The sequence below is a fragment of the Manis javanica genome, chromosome 4, assembly GCF_040802235.1.
Source record: "Manis javanica isolate MJ-LG chromosome 4, MJ_LKY, whole genome shotgun sequence".
NCBI classification, from domain to species: Eukaryota; Metazoa; Chordata; class Mammalia; order Pholidota; family Manidae; genus Manis; species Manis javanica.
Genome location: NC_133159.1, coordinates 91,333,924 through 91,349,987, shown reverse-complemented (window position 1 = coordinate 91,349,987; position 16,064 = coordinate 91,333,924).

Below are 16,064 nucleotides of genomic sequence, written 5' to 3'. Positions count from 1 at the left end.
ATTTTTTTCTTGGAATTTTCATCTTCCTGCTTATATTGCCCATCTGTTCTTACAAGTCATCTACTTTTAGCCATTGACATATTAATTACAGTTGTTTTAAATTCCTTGTCTGATAATGCCTGTCATATCTGAGTCTAGTTTTGATGCTTGTCCTGTCTCTTCAAATTGTGAGGAGGGTTTTATTTTTGTTTTTGTTCTTTTGCCTTTTAGTATGCCTTGCAATTTGTTGCTGAAAGTTGGAAATTATATTCTGGGTAAAAGGTACTGTGTTAAATAGGCCTTTGATAAGGCATGGAGGGTACAATAGTATTTTATAGTCTTGAGATTGTGCCTCCGTCTTTAGTAAGCCTAGTCCCCAGGCCTGTGAACTTAACAAGTATTTGTCACTCCTTATCTCCCTCTAGGTGAGATGGAATGGCTAGAGGGAAATGGAGTTGAATCATTACCTTCCTCCAGGTAGGTTAAACTCTCATTAAACTCTAATTTAGAATCTGTTAAAATAGTTTCTCTTGAGGGCAAGACTTGTTAAGAATAGAACGATGCTCTGGTGTATTTCAAATGGTTACTTTCCCCTCCTCCCTGTTAGAAAGTCTAAGGAATTTTTCTCCCATATTCACTGCAAAACCAGAAACGCTCTAGGAGCTGACTCAGAAAAGCTTGGGGCTTCCCTGGAACTACGCCATCCTGGAGTTTTTAACTCAGACTTGTCCATACTGGGCTTCCATCAGTTTGTCAGTTACAGTTTAGGTTTTCCTACCACAACATTGGTTCTGGCATAGGTTTCAGCTTGAATGTTTCTGATCTGGTAAATTGTACTTCTCTGTATCTCTTTGTCTGTATCTCGAATTTTGGGAGAACAGTTGGCCCTGGGGCCTCACCTCACTGACAGAACTAAGAAACATTGATTTTTTAGCTTGTTCAGCTTTTTACTTGTTAGGGTGTCATGACAACTTCCAAACTCCTTATATAGAAACCAGAAACTGGAAATCCCCATGGCTTTTCCATTTGATGTGATTACAACATCCTTTTTGTTGCTGAGGCAAAAATATCTTGCAATTATAGGGGAGGAAAAATAACTTTCCCCTTATCCTTCTAGGTTCTTGGCTGAGACATCCCTTGTAATAAAAGCCAGGTGAAAGAAAAATAAATTAAATTTGATCCATATGGATGGGACCCCCATAAAGATATGAGAGTCAGTCAGCCAGGTAGTTGAGGCTTATATGCCATCATGAGCTAAGGAAAGGAACAGAGGTCTGCTATTTCAAAGGGGAGGATGACAATTCACAGAGATATAAAAAAAGAACAAATGTTTGGTAAATAAGTGTTTTTCCTGACAGGCAGATAAGACTCTCTGATGAAAAAGTTCTCTCTGGCGACAGCTCTCTTTGTGATGCAGGCCCCCTGACTTAATTCCTTCAGGCAGCTAAGGGGGAGGTAAAATCTCCTTCCAAGTCTGATGGATCTTCATCCACATGCCAAAGTGGCACATTTTTGGGAGGGCATATTCTGTTCCCTTTCACTATCATTTTTTAGTTCTTTCATTTCTTTCATATGCTCATAAAGTGTTAGTAAATCCTGCTGAGTCTCTTATAGATGTTTCCTGAATGTGAACTCATCTTAGCATCTCTACTGCTACTGCTCTTCTGAACCTTGATTACAGCAATTTAGCCTCTTCTCTGGTCTCTGCTTCTACCTTTTCTCACTAATGGTCTAAATTTGAAGAGGTGGACAAAAGTGATCCTTTTAAATTGTGAGTCAGATCATGTCATTCCTTTGCACTGAATGCTTGTTTTCCTATTTAAATTAGGATAAAGTGAAAAATTCGTTAAATTCCCACTAAAGCCATGTATGACCTCCATTACCTCCAAATTCATAACCTAATATGTTTCACTTTTCTCACTCTGCTAAAGCCTGTACTAGCCGTGTCATTTCTCCTGAAGCACATAATGCTGTGTAGTCTTAGTGTCATAGCACCGACTGGTCCCACTCTCCAGGACTCTCTTACCTCAGATACCAATATTTATATTGCTAATTCTCTGGTTTCCTTCATATCTTTGCTTAAATATCTTCTAGATGACACCCACTATGAAAAAAAATTAAGACATTTAATCCATTCTCTAACCCTCTTATGTTTCAAACTCCTTTATCCTGTTCCTCTTTTAAAAAAACTCTCAAAGCCCTTACCACCTTATAATATACAATATAATGTATTTATTTAGTAGATATATTGTAGTCCATCCCTCTTCTGACACCTTACTATTACAGCATACAACTAGAATGTAAACTTCATGAGGAACTGGGGCAGAGATTTTTGTCTGTTCTCTCCATTAATGTATTCTAAGCACCTAGAATGATGCCTGGAACTTAATAATTTGTAGACTGCATGAACAGAAGCACAGTATCAGTGTTTGTGTTCACATTTAAGATAAGTTTAATTACAGATTGTCACACACACATACACACAGTACATACATAATGCCTAACACATGTCCACCCCAGCAACATGTTCAACAATTGAAAATGATCTGATGCTCAAAAATATTTGTAACATTAAATTTTTATTTATTTTTTATTTTTTAGAGGACATCTCTCATATTTATTGATCATATGGTTGTTAACAACAATAAAATTCTGTATAGGGGACTCAATGCACAATCATTAATCACCCCAAGCCTAATTCTCAACAGTCTCTAATCTTCTGAAGCATAACGAACAAGTTCTTACATAGTGAATAAGTTCTTACATGGTGAACAGTACAAGGGCAGTCATATCACAGAAACTTTCGGTTTTGATCACACAACACGAACTATAAACAATCAGGTCAAATATGATTATTCATTTGATTTTTATACTTGATTTATATGTGAATCCCACCTTTCTCCCTTATTATTATTATTATTATTATTATTATAATCATTATTTTATTTTTATTTATTTATTTTTTTGAGAGGGCATCTCTCATATTTAATGATCAAATGGTTGTTAACAGTTAACAACAATAAAATTCTGTACAGGGGACTCAATGCACAATCATTAATCCACCCCAAGCCTAATTCTCATCAGTCTCGGATCTTCTGAAGCACAATGAACAAGTTCTTACATGGTGTACAAATTCTAACATAGTGAATAAGTTCTTACATGGTGAACAGTACAAGGGTAGTCGTCACAGAAACTTTTGGTATTGATCACGCATTATGAACTATAAAAAATCTGGTCAAATATGAATATTCATTTGATTTTCATACTTGATTTATATGTGAATCCCACATTTCTCCCTTATTATTATTATTATTATTATTATTATTATTATTATTATTATTTTTAATAAAATGCTGAAGTGGTAAGTAGATGCAAGATAAAGGTAGAAAACATAGTTTAGTGCTCTAAGAAAGCAAATGTAGATGATCAGGTGTGTGCCTATAGACTAAGTATTAATCCAAGCTAGACAAGGGCAACAAAACATCCACGATGCAGAAGATTTCTCTCAAAACAGGGCGGGTGAGGTTCTAAGCCTCACCTCTGTTGATCCCCAGTTTCTCACCTGATGGCCCCCCTGCGACTATGCCTGTCTTAGGTTGCTCCTTTCTTGAGGAATCTTACCTGTCTCTGGCTAACCAGTCATCTTCTGGGGCCATACAGGGAAATGTTAAGTTGGTAGGTGAGAGAGAAGCAATATTGTTTGAAAAGGTTAGCTTTTTACTTCTTTGCAGATTTATGCCCTGTGGATTTTATGCCCAGCATTTGTCTTGAGGTATCTTTACCACTTGGAAGAATTATGATACTCGGTAAATTCGATATGAGGCATGAATTCTATTTAAAGGTTGTAATTAGGACGGAAGAAAAAAAGCTATAGTAGTAGCAGACGGAAGAAAACATGGGAAGATTGGTTATTTCTTTGACATATCTTCTTGTAGAGTAACTTAAGCATGTATAGGTCTTAAACTACTAACTAAATTGCGCACACACATTAACATAATGGGAATAAAGTTACATAACCAAAGCAAACCTACAATTACCAGCCATCTCCAGTGAAACCAAGAGAACCCGTTAGGTACCCTAAGCATTTGTGAAAACTTATCTATGATATGATGGATATTGTCTAACTGAATTTGAATAGTTTGAGAAAAAAACAGACAATTTAAAACAACACATTCCTGGGAACTGTTCACATCCCATATGTTCTTTTAACAGTAGATAGTCTGTAGTCTCAAGATTTTGGAGGACTGCAATTTGCACTTCTAATTCTTGGTTGAGTTCCAACAGTATAGATCTAGTCAAATTTATTATTTTACTGTATGCACAGGCCAGCTTAGATAACTCCTTCTTCATTCCAATGGCAATTCCAGGAACCAGTGGGATGAATGCAGCTACAACTGCAACAGCGCCACGATCTTTGTTGATGTTTTATGATGATCATCTTCTGGAATGACTCATCCAGAGAATATTGATGTTGGAAATTCTTCTTCAGATCATATCGTAGTTCGTTTTCTGGGTAGCCAAATTAGGCTTCGATCCTCTGTATAAACACAAACAGACCCTTTGCCCACACTTTGATATGCCCTTTATACCATTGTGAAGAACTTATTGGAGGTCACCACACAAGAACTGCTTTTTTTTTTTCATTTAAGAAAAAGGAATATTATCATAAAAATGTACTTCCATAGCTGATCATCTGACACCCTTTAAATGATCAAAATTAAGGATATTTAAAGCATGCATTAATCATTGATTTACAGTTAGTTTTATCCTATCAGGGAGTAATCCCCCTTTCTTTCTTTTTCTTTTGTTATCATTAATCTGCAATTACATGAAGAATATTATGTTTACTAGGATCTCCCCTATACCAGGTCCGCCCTATAAAACCCTTTACAGTTACTGTCCATCAGCATAGTAAAATGTTGAAGAATCACTACTTGTCTTCTCTGTGTTCTACAGCCATCCCCTTTCTTCCACCCCCCCACTATGCATGCTAATCTTAATACCCCCATTTGTGTTCACCCCCCTTGTCCCTCCCTACCCACCCATCCTCCCTAGTCCCTTTCCCTATGGTATCTGTTAGTCTATTCTTGAGTTCTGTGATTTTGCTGCTGTTTTGTTCCTTCAGTTTTTCCTTTGTTCTTATACCACACAGATGAGTGAAATCATTTGGTATTTCTCTTTCTCCCCTTGGCTTATTTCACTGAGCATAATACCCTCTAGCTCCATCCATGTTGTTGCAAATGGTAGGATTTGTTCTCTTCTTATGGCTGAGTAATATTCCCTTGTGTATATGTACCACATCTTCTTTATCCATTCATCTACTGATGGACACTTAGGTTGCTTCCATTTCTTGGCTATTGTAAATAGTGCTGCAATAAACATAGGGGAGCATATGTCTTTTTGAAACTGGGCTCCTGCATTCTTAGGGTTATTTGCAGGAGTGGAAATCCTGGGTCAAATGATATTTCTATTTTTAGATTTTTGAGGACCCTCCATACTGCTTTCCACAATGGTTGAACTAATTTACATTCCCACCAGCAGTGTAGGAGGGTTCCCCTTTCTCCACATCCTCGCCAACATTTGTTTTTGTTTGTCTTTTGGAGAGTAGCCATCCTAACTGGTGTGAGGTGATATCTCATTGTGGTTTTAATTTGTATTTCTCTGATGAATAGCAAAGTGGAACATCTTTTCATGTGCCTGTTGGCCATCAGAATTTCACCTTTGGAGAAATGTCTGTCAGATTCTCTACCATTTTTTAATTGGAATATTTGCTTGTTGTTTGTTGAGGTGCATGAACTCTTTATATATCTTGGATGTTAACCCTTTATTGGATATGTCATTTATGAATATATTCTCCCATACCGTAGGATGCCTTTTTGTTCTGTGATGGTGTCCTTTGCTGTACAGAAGCTTTTCAGCTTGATATAGTCCCACTTTGTCATTTTGCTTTTGTTTCCCTTGCCTGGAGAGATATGTTCATCAAGAAGATGATCATGTTTATATCCAAGAGACTTATGTCTATGTTTTTTTCTAAGAATGTTATGGTTTCATGACCTACATTCAGGTCTTTGATCCATTTCGAGTTTACTTTTGTGTATGGGGTTGGACAATTATCCAGTTTCATTCTCTTACATGTAGCTGTCCAGTTTTGTCAACACCAGCTGTTAAAGAGGCTTTCATTTCCCCATTGTATGGTCTTGGCTCCCTGATTGTATATTAATTGACCATATATGTTTGGGTTAATATCTGGACTCTCTATTCTGTTCCACTGGTTTGTGGCTCTGTTCTTGTGCCAGTGCCAAATTGTCTTGATTACTATGGCTTTGTAGTAGAGCCTGAAGTTGGGGAGTGAGATCCCCCCTACTTTATTCTTTTTCTCAGGATTGCTTTGGCTATTCTGCGTCTTTGGTGTTTCCATATGAATTTTTGAACTATTTGTTCCAGTTCGTTGAAGAATGTTGCTGGTAATTTGATAGGGATTGGATCAAGTCTGTATATTGCTTTGGGCAGGATGCCCATTTTGACAATATTAACTCTTCCTAGCCAAGAGCATGGGATGAGTTTCCATTTGTTAGTGTCCCCTTTAATTTCTCTTAAGAGTGACTTGTACTTTTCAGAGTATAAATCTTTCACTTCTTTGGTTAGGTTTATTTCTAGGTATCTTAATCTTTTTGATGCAATTGTGATTGGAGTTGTTTTCCTGATTTCTCTATTTTTTCATTGTTAGTGTATAGGTAAGCCACAGATTTCTGTGTCTTAATTTTGTATCCTGCAACTTTGCTGTATTATGATATCAGTTCTTGTAGTTTTGGAGGGAGTCTTTAGGGTTTTTTATGTACAATATCATGTCATCTGCAAATAGTGACAGTTGAACTTCTTCTTTACCAATCTGGATTCCTTGTATTGCTTTGTTTTGTCTGATTGCCATGGCTAGGACCTCCAGTACTGTGTTAAATAACAGCGGGGAGAGTGGGCATCTCTGTCTAGTTCCTGATCTCAGAGGAAATGCTTTCAGCTTCTCGCTGTTCAGTATAATGTTGGCTGTGGGTTATCATATATAGTCACTATTATGTTGAGGTACTCGCACTCTATTCCCATTTTGCTGAGAGTTTTTATCATGAATGGATGTTGAATTTTGTCAAATGCTTTTTCAGCATCTATGGAGATGATCATGTGTTTTTTGTCTTTCTTTTTGTTGATGTGGTGGATGATGTTGATGGATTTTCGAATCTTGTACCATGCTTGCATTCCTGGGATAAATCCCACTTGGTCATGGTGTACGATCCTTTTGATGTATTTTTTAAGTTGGTTTGCTAATATTTTGTTGAGTATTTTTGCATCTATATTCATCAGGGATATTGGTCTGTAATTTTCTTTTTTGGTGGGATCTTTGCCTGGTTTTGGTATTATGGTGATGTTGGCTTCATAGAATGAGTTTGGGAGTATTCCCTCATCTTCTATTTTTTGGAAAACTTTAAGGAGAATGGGTATTATGTCTTCTCTGTGTGTCTGATAAAATTCCGAGGTAAATACGTCTGGCCTGTGGGTTTTGTTCTTTGTAGTTTTTTGATTACCGTTTCAATTTCTTTGCTTGTAATTGGTTTGTTTAACTTTTGTGTTTCTTCCTTGGTCAGTCCTGGAAGGTTGTATTTTTCTAGGAAGTTGTCCATTTCTTCTAGGTTTTCCAGCTTGTTGGCATATAGGTTTTCATAGTAGTCTTTAATAATTCTTTGTATTTCTGTGGAGTCTGTCATGACTTTTCTGATCTCATTTCTGATTCTGTTGATTTCTGTTGATTCTCTTTTTCTCTTAATTAGTTTGGCTAGAGGCTTTTCTATTTTGTTTATTTCCTCAAAGAACCAGCTCTTGGTTTCCTTGATTTTTGCTATTGTTTTATTCTTCTCAATTTTGTTTATTTCTTCTCTGATCTTTATTATGTCCCTCCTTCTGCTGACTTTAGGCCTCATTTGTTCTTTTTTTCCAGTTCCGATAATTGTAATTTTAGACTATTCATTTGGGATTGTTTTTCCTTCTTCAAGTGTGCCTGGATCGCTATATACTTTCCTCTTAAGACTGCTTTCACTCCGTCCCACAGAAGTTGGGGCTTTGTGTTGTTGTTGTCATTTGTTTCTATATATTCCTTGATCTCTATTTTGATTTGTTCATTGATCCATTGATTATTTAGAAGCACGTTGTTAAGCCTCCATGTGTTTGTGAGCCTTTTTGTTTTCTTTGTAGAATTTATTTCAAGTTTTATACCTTTGTGGTCTGAAAAATTGGTTGGTAGAATTTCAATATTTTCAATTTACTGAGGCTCTTTTTGTGAGCTAGTGTGTGGTCTATTCTGGAGAATGTTCCATGTGCACTTTAGAAGAATGTATATACTATTGCTTATGGATGTAGAGTTCTATAGATGTCTATAAGGTCCATCTTTTCCAGTGTGTTTTTCAGTGTCTCTGTTTCCTTACTTATTTTCTGCCCAGTGGATCTATCCTTTCTGGTGAGTGGTGTGTTGAAGTCTCCTAAAATGAATGCTTTGCAGTCTATTTCCCTCTTTAGTTCTGTTACTATTTGTTTCACATATGCTGCTGCTCCTGTGTTGGGTGCATATATATTTAGAATGGTTAAATCCTCTTGTTGGACTGAGCCCTTTATCATTATGTAGTGTCCTTCTTTATCTCTTGTTACTTTCTTTGTTTTGAAGTCTATTTTGTCTGATATTAGTACTGCAACCCCTGCTTTCTTCTCGCTGTTGTTTGCCTGAAATATGTTTTTCCATCCCTTGACTTTTAGTCTGTGCATGTCTTTCGGTTTGAGGTGAGTTTCTTGTAAGCAGCATATAGATGGGTCTTGCTTTTTTAATGCATTCTATTACTCTGTGTCTTTCGATTGGTGCATTAAGTCTATTTACATTTAGGGTGACTATTGAGAGATATGTACTTATTGCCATTGCAGGCTTTAAATTCGTGGTTACCAAAGGTTCAAGGTTAGCCTCTTTAGTATCTTACTGCCTAACTTAGCTCACTTATTGAGCTGTTATATACACTGTCTGGAGATTCTTTTCTTCTCTCCCTTCTTATTCCTCCTCCTCCATTCTTCATATGTTGTATGTTTTGTTCTGTGCTCTTTTTAGGAGTGTTCCCATCTAGAGCAGTCCCTGTAAGATGCCCTGTAGAGGTGGTTTGTGGGAAGCAAATTCCCTCGGCTTTTGCTTGTCTTGGGATTGTTTAATCCCACCATAATAGTTAAATGATAGTCGTGCTGGATACAGTATCCTTGGTTCAAGGCCCTTCTGTTTCATTGCATTAAGTATATCATGCCATTCTCTTCTGGCCTGTAGGGTTTCTGTTGAGAAGTCTTATGATAGCCTGATGGGTTTTCCTTTGTAGGTGACCTTTTTCTCTCTAGCTGCCTTTAAAACTCTTTCCTTGTCCTTGATCTTTGCCATTTTAATTATTATGTGTCTTGGTGTTGTTCTCCTTGGATCCTTTCTGTTGGGGGTTATGTGTATTTCCATGGTCTGTTCAATTATTTCCTCCCCCAGTTTGGGGAAGTTTTCAGCAATTATTTCTTCAAAGATACTTTCTATTCCTTTTCCTCTCTCTTGTTCTTCAAGTATCCCTATAATATGTATATTGTTTCTTTGGATTGGTCACACAGTTCGCTTAATATTTTTTCATTCCTGGAGATCCTTCTCTATGTGAGCTTCTATGCGTTCCTGTTCTCTGGTTTCTATTCCTTCAATGGCCTCTTGCATCTTATCCTTTCTGCTTATAAATCCTTCCAGAGTTTGTTTTCACTTCTGTAATCTCCTTCCTGGCATCTGTGATCTCCCTCTAGACTTCATCCTATTGCTCTTTCATTTTTCTCTCCATTTCTGTCAGCATGTTTATGATTTTTATTTTGAATTCTTTTTCAGGAAGACTGGTTAGGTCTGTCTCCTTCTCTGGTGTTGCCTCTGTGATCTTGGTTTGCCTGTAATTTTGCCTTTTCATGGTGATAGAAATAGTTTGCAGAGCTGGAACGAATGACGGTTAGAGGAACTTCCCTTCTTGTTTTGTGGCCTTCCTCTCCCCGTTTGTGAGGCGCTGGGTTCTCGCAGGTGTGGATGTGGTCTGAATGTTGTCCTGTGTCCTCTGGTCTCTATTCTAGGAAGACTTGTCTTTGTTATATTTTCATAGATATATGTTGGTTTTGGGAGGAGATTTCTCCTGCTCTACTCATGCTGCCATCTTGGCTCTCCCTCCTGTAACATTAAATTTTATTAAAATATTCACAATTATTAAAACATAACTGATGAATCTTAGCACAATAACATACTGGTATATCTTAACAAAAACATCATGGATAATTATTTATGTTCAACATTTTCTGCAGTTCAGTTGTTCTTTTAAAAAACAATCTTTTCTCCCTGTACTATTTGATAGAAATGTAGCATTCAAGTTGCTTTTTACATAAGTATTATCCACTTACTGTATCATGACACATTTGTCCTGAGCTTCATATTTCTATTCTTTATTAAAGGTAATACTTACGCTTGGTATTTTTTAAAAATCCATCTCCAGTAATTAATTAACACATTCTGATAAGTTTTATTTTACTAAAATATATGCAGTTCAATTAATTTTGAAATTTAAAGATGATCTTTTTCTAATATTAAATGCAAAATATTAAAACATTTTTGTAATGTTTTCTAATAACTCCATGTGTGGATAGCCCTGAAAATGATATTAAAAGCAGTGAGGATAATATTCAAGATATCATTCCAGGTACTCTGCACACCCATCTATTTAAATGTCATCAAATTATAAGAAATACTTCATTTAATAGAACTACTCACTTCTGTACCAATACATTTATAAAATTTATATGGGCCTCCCAATTTGGCTCCCTACTTCAGGTTTCTTAGGAAAAATACATATCTTATGGTTAATAAAATTTATTCTACCTTCCATTTATTACAGGCTATGCTTGAAAAAAAATTATTGAACATTGAGTTACATACTTGATATAATGTAATAGAAAGAACTCCTCAGGGTGCCTAATGAGAGGATGTAACTAACACTAGTTGCACCATGAATCAGTTCTAGAAAAAAAAGGAGAGAAAAATGGGAAACTGTTGTCAATTTTAAGTGGTAATGATGCTTCTATTCTGAAGAGAGAAAAGTTTCAGAAATTCTCAGTGTTTATTACTTTAGAAAAGAGTGTTTATTTATTCCCCAGGCTTTATTCCAGTGGAAGACCTCAATGGAAAAAAAATCACAAAATGATGCCTTATAATTACTATGACTAATTATAAGTTAAATTTAGAAAGAGAATGTGGGATCAGAAGTTGTGCATTATTTGTGTCCCTGCACTTTTGAGACAAACGTAAAACAAACAGCTTTTTCAGATATCAAATCAGTTGTTTGTTGCTTGATTATATAAACCTTTATTTTAGAATAGTTCTAGATTCAGAGAAAAGTTACAGAAACAACTTACACAGTCCATGTATGCCTTATATACAGTTTACTGTTTTTAAGGCCTTACATATTATGGTACATATCACACAACTAATAAACCAATATTGATATATTATAAACTAAAGTCCATATTTTATTCAGGTTTACTTTGTTTTTACCTAATGTTCTTTTTCAGCTTGAGGATCTCATCCAGGAGACCACATTACATTTCATTATATCTCATTAGGTGCTTCTCAGCTATGACACTTTTTCTGTCTTTTCTTGGTTTTGATGACCTTGAAAGTTTCAAGGAGTACTGGTCAAGCATTTGTAGGATGTCCTTTAACTGGAATTTGTGTGATATTTTCTCATGATTAGACATGAGTTAAGAGTTCTTGAGAGGAAGGCCACAGAGGCAAAGAGCACTTCTTACTACATTATATGAAGGATTACATGTTATGAACATAAGTTACCATAACTGATGTTAACCATCATCAGTTGGATGAGGGGTTGTTAAGTGTTTCCACTGTGAAGTCCTTCTCCCCAGCTTTCCATACTGTATTCTTAGGAAGTCAACATGTACAGCACATACTTAGAAATGAAGGGTTATGTTTCTTCTTCTTGAGGGGCAATACCAAATAAATTATTTGGGATTATTTTAAATGATAAATTGATTTATTCTTCCATTTATTTATTCAGTCACCTATCTTATGAGCATGGACTTCAGGATATTCTTTTATATTTTGGGTATGATCTAACACATTATTAGTTTTGCTGCTCAAATTATTTCAGTCAGCTCCATGTACCTTAACATAACTTAGTAATTTGTTTTCTTTAACAGTTATTTTTGACACAATCTCCACCATCATCTTGTATATTTCCTTTACAATCTTAGAATCAGCCTTTTCTCCAAGAAGTCCTGATTTTTTTATTAAGGTATTATTGATATACTCTCTTACAGAGGTTTCACATGAAAAACATTGTGGTTACTACATTCACCCATATTATCAAGTCCCCCCATACCCCATTGAAGTCATTGTCCATCAGTGTAGTAAGATGCCAGAGTCACTACTTGTCTTCTCTGTGCTACACTGCCTTCCCCATGAGCCCCATACATTGGGTGTGCTACCTGATTTCTTTTTTATGGAGAATAGTATTAGAACCAACACGTGCCCAGAGCTGGCACTTGCATGCCATTGCTTCTAGGATCTCTTAGCAACAGATTTTAGAATTATATGTTGGTGCACTAACCCATGAATACACATATGCCTATAACTACTTCTATGTTTGTCCATCTTTATCAATATTGCACTCAATATAAATTTACATCAATGTTGCCAACTCTAATCCAGTACCACATGGCTCCCTGTAGCTTTCCCTCCTTGCTTACACTGAACATCCTACTCCAGTTGCAAGCAATCTCGCTCCCACCATCGGCCATTTGCTGACCTACTTGATCCCAGAATACAAATACAGTGGTTCCAGAATTAATTCATACATCAGTAAGAAACAACTTTGCTGACTAGAAGACAGTGCTTATGTACATTGCCTGTCAACTTTAGTCTTACAGTCTCCACAAAGTTCCAGAGCCACTTAGGTTGGCACTCGTTTTCCCTGCCCTGTTAAATGGGTGATGCTGCAGTTACTGTAATTCAGTCATTTTATCACAGTCTGCATTTCATCATGGGAGTTCCCCAATGTCTTAATTTTTTTTAATTTGCACACATTAAGGCTTGCCCTTTTTGCTGTAAAGTTTATGGGTTTTAATAAATGTATAGTATCATTATACCACTAAAGTATTATGCAGAATAGGTTCACAGCTCTTAAAAAAAAAAGGCGTACTTGAATTATTCAAAACTACCCCTTCTACAAACTCCTATCAACTAGTGATGCCTATCCTTCCACAGTTTTTCCCTTCTCAGGATGTCATATAAATGGAATCGTACAATATATAATATTTTCACCCAACAGCGTATATTTTAGATTCTTCCATGTCATTTTGTGGATTGATAGTTCACTCCTTTTTATCCCTGAATAGTATCCAGATATATGCATGCATCACAGTTTGTTTATCCATTCACTTTATGAAGGATACCTTGCTTGCTTTTGGTGATTGTAAGTAAAAGTTACAGTGAGTAAAAGTGTGGTAAATATTTGTGTGCAGCTTTATATGTGGATACTTCAAATCAGTTATGTAAACACCTAGCAGTATGATTGCTGAATTGTATTGTAAGACTATTGTGAGGTTTGTAAGAACTGATTGTCTTCCAAGATGGCTGAACCATGGTGTTTTTCACCAGCAATGAATGATAGTTCTTGTTGCTCCAAATGCCTGCTGACAATTAGTAATTTCAAATTTTTGAATTCTACTCACTCTAATAGATATGTATTATTATTTCAGTGTTGTTTTAATCCATAGTTCCCTAAAGACAAATGATGTTAGGCATCTTTTAATATGCCCACTTGTCATCATTTTATCTTCTTTGGTGAAACTGTCAAGCTCTTTTTGCCCATTTTTTTTAATTGAATTTTTGTTTCTCTATTGTTAAGTTTGGAAAGATCTTTGTATATTCTGGGTGCAAGACCTTTATCACATGTGTGATTTCAAAAATCTTTCCAGGTGTCTTTCACAGAACAAGTTCGGGAAAAGTCCAACTTCTCAAATTTCTCTTTCATAGATTGCACTTTTTAGTGTTGTCTCTACAAACTGATCCAATAACCAAGCTTATTCAAATTTTTCATGTTTTCTTCTAGAATATTTATGTTTATAATCTCTTTTGAGTTAATTACTTTGAAATGTAGAAGCTTCATGTTTAGGTTCAATTTTTTGCAGTTGTTCTAGCACCTTTTGATGAAAAGATTCACCATTTTCCACTGAGACTTTGTTGACAATCAGTTGACTATATTTGTGTGGATCTATTTCTGGATTCCTTATTCTGTTCCATTGATTTGCATGCCTATTAATTCACCTGTAACACTCTGTCTTGATTATTCTAGCTTTTTGTTATTTTGAAATAAGTAGTGTTAAGTCATCCAACTTTTTTTATTTTTCAGTCCTTTTGGCCATTTTACATTCTTTGTCCTTCCACATGAATTTTCAAACCAGTTTGTTGAAATCTCTTTTAAAAAGCTTAAAAAAAAAAAAAAGAAAGGGGGCATTATGATTAGCATGTATAATGTGGAGGGACACATGGGGAGGGCTGTGCAACACAGAGAAGACAAGTAGTGACTCTACAGCATCTTACTACGCTGATGGACAGTGACTGTAATGGGGTTTGTGGAGGGGGACTTGGTGAAGGGGGAAGCCTAGTAAACATAATATTCTTCATGTAATTGTAGATTAATGATAAAATAAACAAACAAATAAATAAATAAATAAAGCTTGCTAGGATTTTGATTGGGATTGTAGAATGTGTAAATATTGTCAAGAAATTTGACATCTTAATAATGACATCTCAATCTATGAATAGAGAAATTCTTTCCATATACTTAAATCATGTTTGATTTCTTTCATCAGAGCTTATAGTTTTCTGTGTACAGAAACTGTACATTTATATTAGATTTATAAATCATAACTTATTTCTTTAGGTTATCATAAATTGCTTTTTAAAATTTAATATTCTAATTGTCATTTGTTTGAATATAAAAAAAGAAATTGACTTCTACCCTGCCCTTTGTAACCAGTGACCTTGTTATACTTCTTTATTAGTTTTTCTAGGTTCTTTAAGGTTTTCTACATGGACAATCACTTCATCTGCAAACAGAGACATGTTTGTTTCTTCCTTTGTAACTGAATGCCTTTTTTTTTTCTTGTTTTGTTGTATTAGGTAGGACTTTCAGTTGATCTTGAATAGGAGTGAGGAGAGAGGACATATTGCTTAATTCTCGAATTTAGGAGGAAAGCATGAGTCTCTCCTTATTAAGTATGATATTAGCTATTTTTCAAATTTTATTATTTTAAGAGAATGTCCCTTTCTATGTAGTTTTTGGGTCCATTTTTATCATGAATGAGTGATAAATTTTTTAATGTTTGTGCATCTTCTAATGTTTTTCCTTTATCATTCATTAATATGGTAAAATACAATAATCTGATAACATACTTTGTATTTCTTACACTTCAAATTTTTTAAAGCATGTTTAATGTCTCAGATGTTACGTATTTGTGAATGCTCCACATGTGCTTAAGAAGAATGTGAAGCCTGCCACTGTTAGATGAAATGTTCTTTAATTATCAATTAGATCAAGTTGACTGATAGTGCTGTTCACGTCATCTATCGTCTTACTGATTTTCCACCTGTTCGAGCTATTAATTACCAACAGAGAGGTGTTGAAGATTCCAACTATATTGGTGGATCTATCTATTTCTCCTTTCAGTTTACCAGTTTTTGCCTCATATATTTTGATGCTCTGTTAGGTGCTTACACATTCAGAATTGTTATGACTCGGAGGAAATTACCCCTTTATCTTTCCATGCCCTCTGTTTTTTAAAATCCTTTTTCCTTTACCTTTGATAATTTTTCTTGTTTTCAAGTATTCTTCAAATTAACATAGCTGCTCCAATGCTGTTTTGATAGCTGTTTTCATGGTATATCTTTCTCCATACTTTATGTTTAACCTCAAAATTATATAATTTAAACAGATGTA